This window comes from Anabrus simplex, chromosome 4 (assembly GCF_040414725.1).
Source record: "Anabrus simplex isolate iqAnaSimp1 chromosome 4, ASM4041472v1, whole genome shotgun sequence".
In the NCBI taxonomy this organism is placed as follows: Eukaryota; Metazoa; Arthropoda; class Insecta; order Orthoptera; family Tettigoniidae; genus Anabrus; species Anabrus simplex.
The window spans coordinates 116,966,775-116,980,331 of NC_090268.1; the positions used below are offsets into that span (position 1 = coordinate 116,966,775).

Consider the following 13,557-nt stretch of genomic DNA (forward strand, 5'->3'; position numbering starts at 1 on the left):
AAGTAAAAATCATACAAATTACCATCAAATTATCCGTCATACAGGATTAATTTAAGAAAATCAAATAGAAACACACATGAATAATCATAATCATCATGACGGTGTGTTATACCAATCACTAAATCAGCCAAATTTACTTGACAGAAACAGAAATATATGAGGACCATATACTGAAACTACGGTATTGCATAGCAAAATATGAGAACTACTCAACTACATTGTACAGGACCATTTAATAACTACAAATACATTAACTAACCCACTACTGAACAGATATTTACTGAAATATTTGAGTCGACTTAGCTTTTGGTGTCTTCTTCAAACTGGACGATGATTAACTGTCTTCAATGCTACAATTACGGCTTGCATTCTCTCATCTCAACGCTGTCAGCAGTGGTCTCAGGGCTTAGGCTGTCATGGTGAAACTAATATCACACACAGTACTGGGCGATGTCTCCATGTCGAATTGATGGTTAGACTCCTCTTGATTCAAAGCTGAAACTTGTACAAACATTATTAATGATGTTGCCAACTCACAGGTTCTTCTTAATATTGTCACTGAATACGTACTTAAGCAGTCTCGATCAACTTGACGTCTGATAACTATTGTGCTCATTCTCAATAAAAATATCTAAAGTGACAGGTCTCCAAGAACACAAAGTCTATATATATATAAAAGCAAGTCAGTCTGGAGCGATCTGTATAAAAGTATAAAAATGAAAATAGACGTGAATTAATGAGGCACTTCCAGAAATCTCAGATATTTGAAACTTGGTACTGGAGAAGCTGATGACCCCAGGATCCCTAGAAAAATCGAAAATTCTCAAAATTCCCTAAAGGGGGCACGCTGGGGGCTTCAAATTTTGGGCTCAGCTTAAGAACGCAGTCGTATAATTTATCCAAAGTGACAACCTGTAAGTTTCATGAGCTTAAACATTTTCAGGAATTTCCTAATTTTTATCCTCCTTCCCCCCAAATCAAGATGGCGGCACAATCTGCCAGACGAGCTAGAAAATTGAAATTTGGCGAAATTATACCTTTTAGCCTCTAACCGACAGAAAAATTCCAAGATATTAAAATTTTTCACCTTTTAACCCAAAAAATACCGCAATATGGATGCAATTTTAATGACTGTGCAGACGTTCTTCTTGAGGTATTTGTTAGCTAAACGGTAAGTCGTATTACAAAACGGATGGCACAGTCTCTGTTCAATTTGGAGTGATCACAACTTTGGTCCTAGGACTTTTCGTCGTATCTCTATTCCTTATATGTTAGATTTGTCTCTTTATCTCTATTATACCTACATTTTGCTCTTTGTATACATATAATTCGCAGTTCAAATCACTTATACGAAATATAGAATCATCTAATTCTGCACGAACATCGGCCCACACAGTATCCATACGTGAGCCAAATTCTGTGTTTGTAGCTGTCATATTAGTACCAGAGAGTAATGCACTGTGAGAAAACCTTACCCAGATTTCACCCTATTCAACGTTTGTAACTCAATTTTACCCACGAATAGATGAGACAGGAGAAAATATCTTAAGACCAGCCATTTAGACCGCTAAATTTGGCGCCTTATGGTACAATCCATTTGTCAATATGATGTATCCTTTAGCAGCAGTTAATCTGTAAATGAAGGTTTGCAATATTGTAAACATGCATATACTTCGCATGTCGATCTATATACTGTATATTCATTTAAGTCAATTTGTAGCGATGTGGAAATGGTGTTGTGTTTGCCATTATAATTAATATTTTATATCGATAGTGACTCTCAGCTGGAGGGCGTCTGCTATTGTAATCATTACTGTACACATCGACTTTGATTGGCAGTAGGAATGCAATCCTTCTCCAACTCCTTTGTTACTAGCGTTAGTAAGGAGGGACTACCATTGTAATAAATAATTCCTTTCTCAGTTTGACTTGGCAGAAGTCAAGAGAGCATGCAATTTTGTTCAAAACTCTCCTAACCGATTGTGTTTGGGAGTAAGCATGTGTGCCTGATATTATAAACAAATTTACCCATCTAAAATATGACTGTCATTAGGCATAGTGCCCTTGCTATTATAATGCAAACTCACCAACTCGGTGTGTGACTGTCATTAAGAAAAGGGGCCTGTCATTTTAATGATAACAGCACAACTCAATTTTGACTGGCAGTAAAGAAGGTGCCTGCTATTTTATAATAACAACTCCTCAACTTTAATCTGTCTGGAAATAGGAAAAGGCGCCTGCCATTGTAACGAAAACTCCCTAAAATCGACTGTGGCTGCGCATTAGGTAATGGGGCCTCCCATTATAATGAAAATTTACCTACTCGATTGTGAATGGTAGTAGGCAAGTGAGCCTGCCATTATCATCACAACTCTGCAACTTGCACTTTACATTGGAAACACTGTATGGGAACCTCCCCCTGCTGTTTCTGGATAATGCTAAGAGTCATTCAATTTTTAAAAATCGTATTCACTGCATGTGCAGTAATTTACTTGATATCCATATACAATGTAGAATACCATAGCGAAGCACGGGTACATTTGCTAGTTATTCATAAGCAAGACTATTGCTTTACAAAGTCAACTGGGAGCATGAAGAATGAAGGTTGACTGTCAACTGGCGAATGACCCAGTGACCGACTGTATGCTAACAGCTGGCAAGTAGGTGGGTGACCGGGCGAGTTGGCCGTGCGCGTAGAGGCGCGCGGCTGTGAGCTTGCATCCGGGAGATAGTAGGTTCGAATCCCGCTATCGGCAGCCCTGAAAATGGTTTTCCGTGGTTTCCCATTTTCACACCAGGCAAATGCTGGGGCTGTACCTTAATTAAGGCCACGGCCGCTTCCTTCCAACTCCTAGGCCTTTCCTATCCCATCGTCGCCATAAGACCTATCTGTGTCGGTGCGACGTAAAGCCCCTAGCAAAAAAAAAGTAGGTGGGTGGCCTTATCGAACATCTGCACATTTCACTCACACATACCGGAAGTATTACCAAATTCAAGACACAATTTTATTATCACACAAAATTCACTTCACATGTAATGTCAGTATAATAAAATGTATATTTTAGGAGAATGAGCATCATCTTCCAATTGCCATATGTACTTATAACACCAGTCGCCTGCTAAATTCGACATAGTCGGTGACGTCTTTCAACCCTCTCGTAATTTCGCTGGCACGATTCTCTCCTTTTCTTTTTTTTTCAAAAAAGGGTTTATGCATTAGCTGCCAACACAGGTCGGTAGTCTCGCGGCGTAAATCAACTGACCAGAAATAAATAAATATAAAAGTAGTACCTCATCAAATGAAAGTGGCACATGGGCAAAGTCCAATAACACAAAGATATACCACACAGTCTTATCAAAGCACACTATCAGGCCTATCGAAACTGCCACAGTATAATGTGATATTTGAAGAAGAAATAGAGTACTACAAATTCTGTTTTTTTATAAACTTGGTCGAAACTAATTGTGAGTAAAAATTCCTTACCTTCAACATTCTAAAAAGAAATTCCCAACTTGCTAACATCCATTTTAATATCCCAACTACAATTCATTGTTTTTCATACTATTATCACTGAAGGACATCCGGTTACAACAAAGGCACAGTGACAACCTCTTGATAAATTTGATGATTAATACGGAAATCTGTCAACCTTCAAAAAGCTGTTGTGCAAGTCCCCTCCAATTAGTTGCTAAAAACGATGGTTTCTGGAGACCTTGTGGAAAGTATCATGCTCCCAGCAACATCGCCAAGTCTGACAGATATCCTATACCTAACCTCCAAATGTTAACTGCCAACTGGATGGTACACGTAAATTTTCAAACATCGACCTGGTAAGAGCATATCATCACATCCCTATACACCCTGTACACCAAGACAGCAGTGATAACTCCGATTGGATTGTGAAAATTTCTTTGACTTCTGTTTGGACTTCAAAACGCAGATCTGACCTTTCTGGGATACATTGATACTGTACTGAGAGAATTAGACTTTATGTACTGTTACATAGATAACATTTTCATGGCATCACAAAATGAATAAGAGCACAAGCAGCACCGTCATTTGCTTGTTCAATGTCTTAGTGCATTTACTATCAGAATGAACTTGAAGAAATGTACCTTCTGTTTCACAGAGGGTGAGTGCGAACCATAGATGACTACTCACTGCATACTACAATAAAGGAATTGCATTGATTTCTTGGACTCACCAATTTTTACCAAAGAGCACCTCCAGATTCTGCCAGAAAACAAACAGTCCTTCTGGACCTTCTACATGGTGGTAGGAAAACTGGCAATAGAACAATTGATTGGACAGAAAACCTTTGACAAACTTTTGATCTGGGATCTGGCAGATGTAGCAGCATTACTGGTTCATCCATCTTCAGCCTGACCTTTACTTTTAATGGTTGATACCTTAGATTGTGCAATTGAATTCACCCAACACTGACAAGCAAATTAGTTTTCATTCGACATGATGGTGTTAAAGCACCCCTTCAGCCGATATACAGTATGGTGGGCCATATCCAGTTCTGTCTTGCAGTGACAAGCATTTTGAGGTGGAGACAGGTACAGGGAAACAAACAATCAGCATCAACAGACTGAAACCTGCCTTCATTCTTCAACATAATTTCTTACAGACATAGAAGGCAAATTACAAGAAACCACATTGGACCGTCTGCCAACTTAAGCCAGCACTGCCACCCCTGACACGTCTACTCCTAGCAACCAGGCCAGTGAACCTTCAATATAGACTACAAGATAAGGTCGATATGTCACTTTCCCTTGAAGGTACATACATGGATGTTCTCACTATAGAGGGAATGTATGGTGGATCATATTAACGATGGCCAGCGATTATTATAATTTAAAAAATAACAATCAAAATATTACAAATTACAACCTCTCCCAGGGATGATCCCCATGTGCTGCGTAGACCACTTTATTGTACATGTACGGTTTACTATATATCAGCTGACTTCATGACCAAGTTTTCAGCCTTGTCATACGTAAGGAGCCACCAGTATTGACGCAGAATATGGACTGAGGATAGCTATTAAAGTGTCTAGTCAGTGTGTGTTTGAAATTTTTCTATCACTAGGGCATCAGATATGGTCAACTGGAGCTCCATCCCCAAAGCACTCAGGTGCCTTAAATTTGAGACGCTTATAATAAATCATTTGATGCTCAGCACTGATGAACTTGGATGTTTTGGATTTCTCACAAGCTGATGTATACTCTGGAAGTGTTTATGATAGCTTTTAAGCAATTTGTCCATATGTTGGAACATTTTGTGAAAGCTTTTTTTTCTTTCTGTTTGGTTATAGTGAAAGCAATTTCTTTTCCATTTTGACCTAGTTAGTCTATAATTCTGAACGTTTTGTGAAAGCTTTTTTTTTCTTTCTGTTTGGTTATAGTGGAAGCAAGTACTTTTCAATTTTGACCTAGTTAGTCTATAATTCTGAAGTTTTTCAGTGTTAGCAGACTGAAAAACCTCAGTTACAAAATATATATTTTGCTCTTCTTCACACTACAATTTTCTGAAATCTTCGCTATTTGATTTCTTTTTCACTGTATACTTGTAGAACAAACAATACCTCCATTGAGTTGGTACAATGCCGATATCCAAAGCTACACTAATTGTTAGCCATGCAGCATTGTGACTTTAGTACCTGCTATTGCATCACCTGTATGTCTCATACTGAGGTAGAACTTTTGTGCTGGATACATTGGCTCTTTCTCTTTACAATGAGATATTGAACACCATTGTTACAAGTGTCGTCTAGAAATTTTTTTGATTTTAAAACTTTTATGCTTTGTGTCGCTCGTTGACCCAAGTACAGTTCTGAAACTATGATAGTTATATTTGAGAATATTATATATTCTTCAAAATTGCTTATATTTTGCTGAAAATACGGATTATCACTGTAATATTCACTTATAATATTAATTTGCTATGAGGGAACTGATCTTAAAAGGGTACAGTTCTTATGGTGAATAGAATACCTAGTGAGATCACTCACCGAGTTCAAGCGCGCTCCCGCAGAGCCGCGCTAGCGGAGCCTAACACCAACGCTGTACACAATCAGCTGTTTTAATGAAGGTTACACTGATACGCCAATCAATCAGTCACTACTGATCTGAATTTAGGGCAGTCGCCCAGGTGGCAGATTCCCTATCTGTTGTTTTCCTAGCCTTTTCTTAAATGATTGCGAAGAAATTGGAAATTTATTGAACATCTCTCTTGGTAAGTTATTCCAATCCCTAACTCCCCTTCCTATAAACGAATATTTGCCCCAATTTGTCCTCTTGAATTCCAACTTTATCTTCATATTGTGATCTTTCCTACTTTTAAAGACACCATACAAACTTATTCGTCTACTGATGTCCTCCCATGCCATCTCTCCACTGACAGCTCGGAACATACCATTTAGTCTAGCAGCTCGTCTCCTTTCTCCCAAGTCTTCCCACCCCAAACTTTGCAACATTTTTGTAACGCTTCTCTTTTGTTGTCGGAAATCGCCCAGAACAAATCGAGCTGCTTTTCTTTGGATTTTTTCCAGTTCCTGAATCAAGTAATCCTGGTAAGGGTCCCATACACTGGAACCATACTCTAGTTGGGGTCTCACCAGAGTCAAATATGCTCTCTCCTTTACATCCTTACTAAAACCCCTAAATACTCTCATAACCATGTACAGAGATCTGTACCCTTTATTTACAATCATATTTATGTGATTACCCCAATGAAGATCTTTCCTTATATTAATACCTAGGTATTTACAATGATCCCCAAAGGGAACTTTCACCCCATCAACGCAGTAATTAAAACTGAGAGGACTTTTCCTATTTGTGAAACTCACAACCTGACTTTTATTCCCGTTTATCATCATACCATTGCTTACTGTCCATCTCACAACATTATCGAGGTCATTTTGCAGTTGCTCACAACTTATTTATTACTCTGTACAGAATAACATCATCTGCGAAAAGCCTTATCTCTGATTCCACTTCTTTACACATATCATTGATATATATAAGAAAACGTAAAGGTCCAATAATACTGCCTTGAGGAATTTCCCTCTTAATTTTTACATGGACAGATAAAGCTTCACCTACTCTAATTTTCTGAGTTCTATTTTCTAGAAACAGAGCCACCCATTCAGTCACTCTTTTGTCAAGTCCAATTGCACTCATTTTTGCCAGTAGTCTCCCATGATCTACCCTATCAAATGCCTTAGATAAGTCAATCGCAATATAGTCCAATTGACCTCCTGAATCCAGGATATCTGCTATATCTTGCTGGAATCCTACAAGTTGGGCTTCAGTGGAATAACCTTTCCTAAACCCAAACTGCCTTCTATCAAACCAGTTATTAATTTTGCAAACATGTCTTATATAATCAGAAAGAATGCTTTTCCAAAGCTTACATACAATGCATGTCAAACTGACTGGCCTGTAATTTTCAGCTTTATGTCTATCACCCTTTCCTTTATATACAGGGGCTACTATAGCAACTTTCCATTCATTTGGTAAAGTTCCTTCATGCAAACAATAATCAAACAAGTACTTCAGATATGGTACTATATCCCAACCCATTGTCTTTAGTATATCCAAATGAAAATTCTAAGTTCCCATGGACGGAATTAGATATTTTTCACCAAAAGAGCATATCAAAAATCTGATCAAAAATTAGATGTTGGCTTTTCAGGCGTTTGCTCTATTAACCAGCGTTTCGTCTTAGGTCCGACACTAGACTCGTCAGAGTCTGACACATCCCACATCCCACTCTGACGAGTCTAGTGTTGGACCTAAGACGAAACGCTGGTTAATAGAGCAAACGCCTGAAAAGCCAACATCTAATTTTTGATCAGATTTTTGATATGCTCTATTTTCCTAATTCCCTCCATGGGAACTTAGAATTTTCATTTGGAATTGCTAGGCGGGCATTAATTCCATTGTGGAGTTTTATCTCCCGTATGCAGTTATCAGACTGTGCCTCTTAAATAGGCTTCTGATAAGTTCACCTGCATACACCCCAGCGTCAGTGGGTAGGGTCTGACACATCCCACTCTGACGAGTCTAGTGTCGGACCTAAGATGAAATGCTGGTTAATAGAGCAAACGCCTGAAAAGCCAACATCTAATTTTTGATCAGATTTTAGTATATCCACCGAAACCTTATCAATTCCAGCTGCTTTTCTAGTTTTAAACTTTTGTATCTTACTGTAGATGTCATTGCTGTCATAGGTAAATTTTAATACTTCTTTAGTATTAGTCATCTCCTCTATCTGGACATTATCGTTGTAACCAACAATCTTTACATACTGCTTACTGAATACTTCTGCCTTGTGAAGATCCTTCCATTTTTCACTAAAATTAGTGTGGCCACCAATTATGCTTGCCATAATGTTATCCTTAGCTGACTTCTTTGCTAGATTCAATTTCCTAGTAAGTTCCTTCAATTTCTCCTTACTTCCACAGCCATTTCTAACTCTATTTCTTTCCAGCTTGCACCTCCTTCTTAGTCTGTTTATTTCCCTGTTATAATATAGTGGATCTTTACCATTCCTTACCACCATTGAAGGTACAAACCTATTTTCAAATTCCTCAACAACTGCTTTAAACCCATTCCAGAGTCTGTTTACACCTTTATTTACCGTTTTCCACCAATCATAGTTACTTATTAAAAACTCCCTCATGCCTGTTTTATCAACCATATGGTACTGCCTAACAGTCCTCATTTTAATCTCTTCCTTTCTTTCAGATTTATTTTTAATTACCACAAAAACAGCTTCGTGATCACTAATACCATCTATTACTTCGGTTTCTCTATAGAGCTCATCTGGTTTTATCAGCACCACATCCAGAATATTCTTCCCTCTGGTTGGTTCCATCACTTTCTGAATCATGTGCCCTTCCCATATTAACTTATTTGCCATTTGTTGGTCATGCTTCCTGTCGTTCGTATTACCTTCTCAATTGACATTTGGTAAATTGAGATCACCCGCTACGATCACGTTCCTTTCCTTATCGTTTCCCACATAGCTGATTATCTTATCAAATAATTCTGAATCAGCATCTGCGCTACCCTTTCCTGGTCTGTACACTCCAAAGACATCAAGTTGCCTATTATCCTTAGAAATGAGCCTTACCCCTAGAATTTTGTGCTTGTCATCTTTAACTTTTTCGTAGCTTACAAATTCTTCTTTCACGAGAATGAATACTCCCCCTCCTACCATTCCTATCCTATCTCTACGATACACCCTCCAGTTACATGTAACTAATCTCATGATTAGACCCGTATTGAACTATGCTATGATATACTAACACTTTGTTGGTTGTTTTGAAAAGGTGGATCAAAACAACCAACAAATTGTTAGTATAACACCCTCCAGTTCTGTGAGAAAATTTCTGCATCCATTATATCATTTCTCAGCTATGATTCAAATCCTATTACAATATCTGGTAAGTATATATCTATTAAATTACTTAATTCTATTCCTTTCTTTACAATACTTCTACAGTTGAGCACTAACAGTTTTATGTCATCCCTACTTGATTTCCAGTTCCCTGTACCCTTAACACCGTTCCCTAGCGCGCCCTGTTTCCCTGAATGTACCTCCCTATAACCCTTCTAAACAAATTTCCTAACTTATATATACCACAGCGGTTTAAGTGAAGGCCATCTGAGGGCAGATCCCTATCTCCTACCCACCCATTACGATCTAGAAATTTCACTCCCAGTTTTCCACATACCCACTTCATAGTCTCATTTAAATCCCCGATCACCTTCCAGTCAGTATCCCTCCTACACAGTATTTCACTGATAACAATCTCCGCTTCCTTAAACTTCATCCGTGCTGCATTTATCAGATCCCACACATCCCCAACTATGTTGGTACTTATACCTGCTTGTCTTACAACATGAAACACTACCACCTTTTCCTTTTCCTCCTCCTTCTCTTCTACTTTCCTCAACATCTGCCTTAACCTAAAATCTGGATAACACTCTACCTTGGTACCCTTTCCTCCACACACTTTCCCAACATGTCTAACGATAGAATCTCCCATGACCAGAGCCTCAACCCTACCTACCTCATTTGATCCCCTCCCCTTCTGGTCAGTCCTATCTTTCCTGACAGCTGCAGAAGCTACTTCCTCCTCCCTTTTCTCCATCCCAGGACCCCGTTCCACCTGTCTTTTCCTATCCACTACTGCACATTTCCCTTTCCTACCTCTTCCCTTTCTCCTACTTCCAAACTTCTCGGCAACAGTTCCCTGTTCCTCATCTTCCCTCGATTGTTCTACCTGCAGTGACTCGTACCGATTTCTCACTGATGCCTGTCCTGAATGGAGCCCTTAGCCTGCAATCTCCTTCCCCTTAAAACATTAGACCACCTGTCTTCCACAATTCCCCCAGTTCCTTCCAATCCCTCTATTACACCTACTGTATCCTGTACATTGTTTGGAGGCCTACTTTCCTTCCTGTCCTCTGAGAGTATCCTAATTATCTCCCTCAAGCTCTCCAACTCCTCCCTCATACTCCTTAATGCCTGGCCACACCCACAGTTCCTACACTTGCACTGCTTAGCCATTTTTTAGTTAATAATGAAAAGAAAAGGAAAAATAAGATAACTTATTCTGTGCAAAATAAAAATGAAAGTAAAGAAATATTGTCTAGGTTAGTTCACAAAGAACACATGACAGTAAGTTATTTAATATAGGCGACTACTACACTACACTACTACTTCATTGTACTATTTTTATTCCTACAACATGCTAACACAATGAAAATTGCTGTTAATTACTGGAAACAGAGAATAATACACAATAATTACACAATTCTTAACTGCAGTTAAGTCTACCCTAATTACAACAACAGAATTTTAGTAAGAGAGTTACTATAGATACCACAGAAACGGTACTATACTATACAGATATTCACAGTAATAGAATAAACACACTACTTTCTAATAAGATGCTATAATACACTACAATAATTTTAAACTACGTTCAGACGTATTCTAACTACAACAGGTTGTTACCAAGCAAAAACAGAAAAGAAAATTACCATTAAAGTTCTAAATTTGCAAAGTACTCAAAATTATAGAATAGGCACTCTTAATTTCTAATAAGTTACTATACTACACTACAATAATGTTAACCCTCTACTGCATACTGTTGCCTTTTGGCAACAAATAACTTTTCATCTCTATAAATGGATAATTAATGTAGACAGAGGTAGTTTTACGGCACAACTTCAACTGTACAATCAATTCAACACATATCCCAGTGATGCCTTGTTTTTTTTTTTACATAACATAAGTCAAAACAGCCCTACAACCAAAGGTACTCCTTCCACCCCGTCAACATCCACGCGAACCAACCACCGTTTATTTTACGTGGGCCCTCCCCATCACATTACCACAGGCTTCAGGAGTACCTCTGGCTCAACCTCAAAGACATTACCGACCTACGGTTCTGCAAGTTGTACTTGCGCCTTGCAGTACGTACCCATGGCCAGTAGGTAGTAATGTTCGGTCTTTGAATGTTAAAAGCTTAGCGTAAAATCGTGAAAAATCATATATATATTCAACTATGGCAATCCACATCACATATGAGTGTTAAACACATATACAGATTGATATTAGTACTACTTGTTCAACTATGCTGTAATAGAAATGAAACCTGCCGTTTGCACAAAAATACACACGAATATAACAGGCAAGGTACCATCTAATATAATGTATCTACACTACAATTCGCAACTGAAATGCGGTTATGTGATCTTTACAGATGGTGGATTACTATTATTTTCCCTACACCGCGGGACGGAGAATAAAAGTGTCCTTAAATGTTGAAAAATATGAGGTTGTTTACAATAATTTCTCAAAAGTATTTCTGTCTAAACTACGCCAGGGACTTGAATTGCAATTATTGGAATGTAGGAACTTGATTATTAGCTCACCGCTTATAAATACTGAAATGTCGAGGGTGTGAAATATAAATTACGGATACTTTAACTGCCTACTCAGAACTACAAATGATCGGAATACAAGAATCAGCTGATTTTTATTTATATTTTCTTGATACACTACACTCTTTGTTCACAGACTGTAGCCAACAATGCCAATATTTGAATAAGAAGAGCGACAATAATCAATAACAATTACAACTGTTAACTATTTCGCCAGTGAAATACTGTCTATTCTGTTGAAATCCTTTCTTTAAACAAAATTTACAACAGTATCACGTTATTAAAGGAAGTTACTACCTTCGTGATAGGTGGGACTGTTGAACTGCTATTTAAAATACCCTGTCAAATGCCTGCACTAATAGATATAACGGCTGCCGAAGTTACGACTCTTTTTAATATATGTGATTCAAATTCTATATTCAGGTCAGTAGAGTACTGTAAGAGTGCTATGTAGGAATATTTTTTCTGACACTTTTTTGCCGTGTATAATTTTAAAATTTACATTGTTTTGATATTTTCTTTTTCAGGGCAGAAGCACATTTATGTCTTGGCAAGTTTCTATCCGTCAGAAGTTTAACTCTACTCTGGAAGCAACATACTGTAGATCTGAGCTTCTGGATGAAGTGAATTCGTAAATGGTAGGATCATTATTTTTATGAACCTGTGGCTTGTTTCACTGCATATATAATGTGAATTAATATAACAGAAAATATTTAAAGCTTATACTATTGTATTTCATATGACTAGTTCACGACTGGCTGTAGATAGATAGATAGATAAGAAATGGGTGAGCCCTGTCTTCGCAGAGCTCCACACGTAGGTCTATGAAGACCCTTTGTGCCCCTTAAACAGGTTTGCCTAGTCCAGCCCTAGTGCTCCTATAATGGATACTAGTGTCCGGATATTGGCATTCCTGATGTCTTCCAGGCTTACAAAATGTGAGCCAAGGTATCGATGTCTGGTGCTTGCAAGAGCCTCGCACTGACATAACACATGCGCGGAGGTCTCCTCCTCCTTACCGCATCTTCTACACATCGGATCCTGGGTGATTTTCATGATGTGTAGGTGTCTCTGTAAGGTATTGTGGCCTGTTAACAGTCCAACTACCCTTCTCATTCTGGTCCTATTCAAATTCATTAGGACCTTTTTATAACTTTGGCTAGGCCCTTTGATAAGTTCACGTGCCTGCCTTGCTATAGTTAACCTCTTCCAAATATCTAAGTGAGATTGGTTTGTCCTCTGGGATATTACCAGTCTCACGCTTCGGAGTGTGACACTCCCAGGAAGGGCTCTGGTGCTGTGAAAGAACCTTTTGAGCCTTGTTTCGCTAGTTTGTCAGCTTCTTCATTTCCACTGATACCTGTGTGCCCGGGGACCCATAATAGGGTAACTGAGCTAAATTCACACAGCTGATCTAACATCCTTTGGCATTCCCATACCAGTTTTGATGTTGTTTTAACTGCACATAGTGCTTTTAGCGCTGCCTGGCTATCACTGCAAATAGTGATGAGTCTTCTGTGTCCAGGCATATTCCATACATATACAGCACAGGCTAGTATTGCGTATACTTCGGCCTGGGAAACAATA

General features: G+C 38.5%; 1 long non-coding RNA gene across 1 annotated transcript in view; it reads left to right on the top strand.

Moving 5' to 3' along the window:
* Positions 1-13,557, top strand: part of LOC136872473 (uncharacterized) — a 190,478-nt gene that overhangs the window by 4,993 nt on the left and 171,928 nt on the right. Inside the window, exon 2 of the long non-coding RNA XR_010859915.2 lies at positions 12,498-12,608. This is a non-coding gene — a long non-coding RNA (uncharacterized lncRNA). The remainder of the gene's footprint in view (positions 1-12,497; positions 12,609-13,557) is intronic.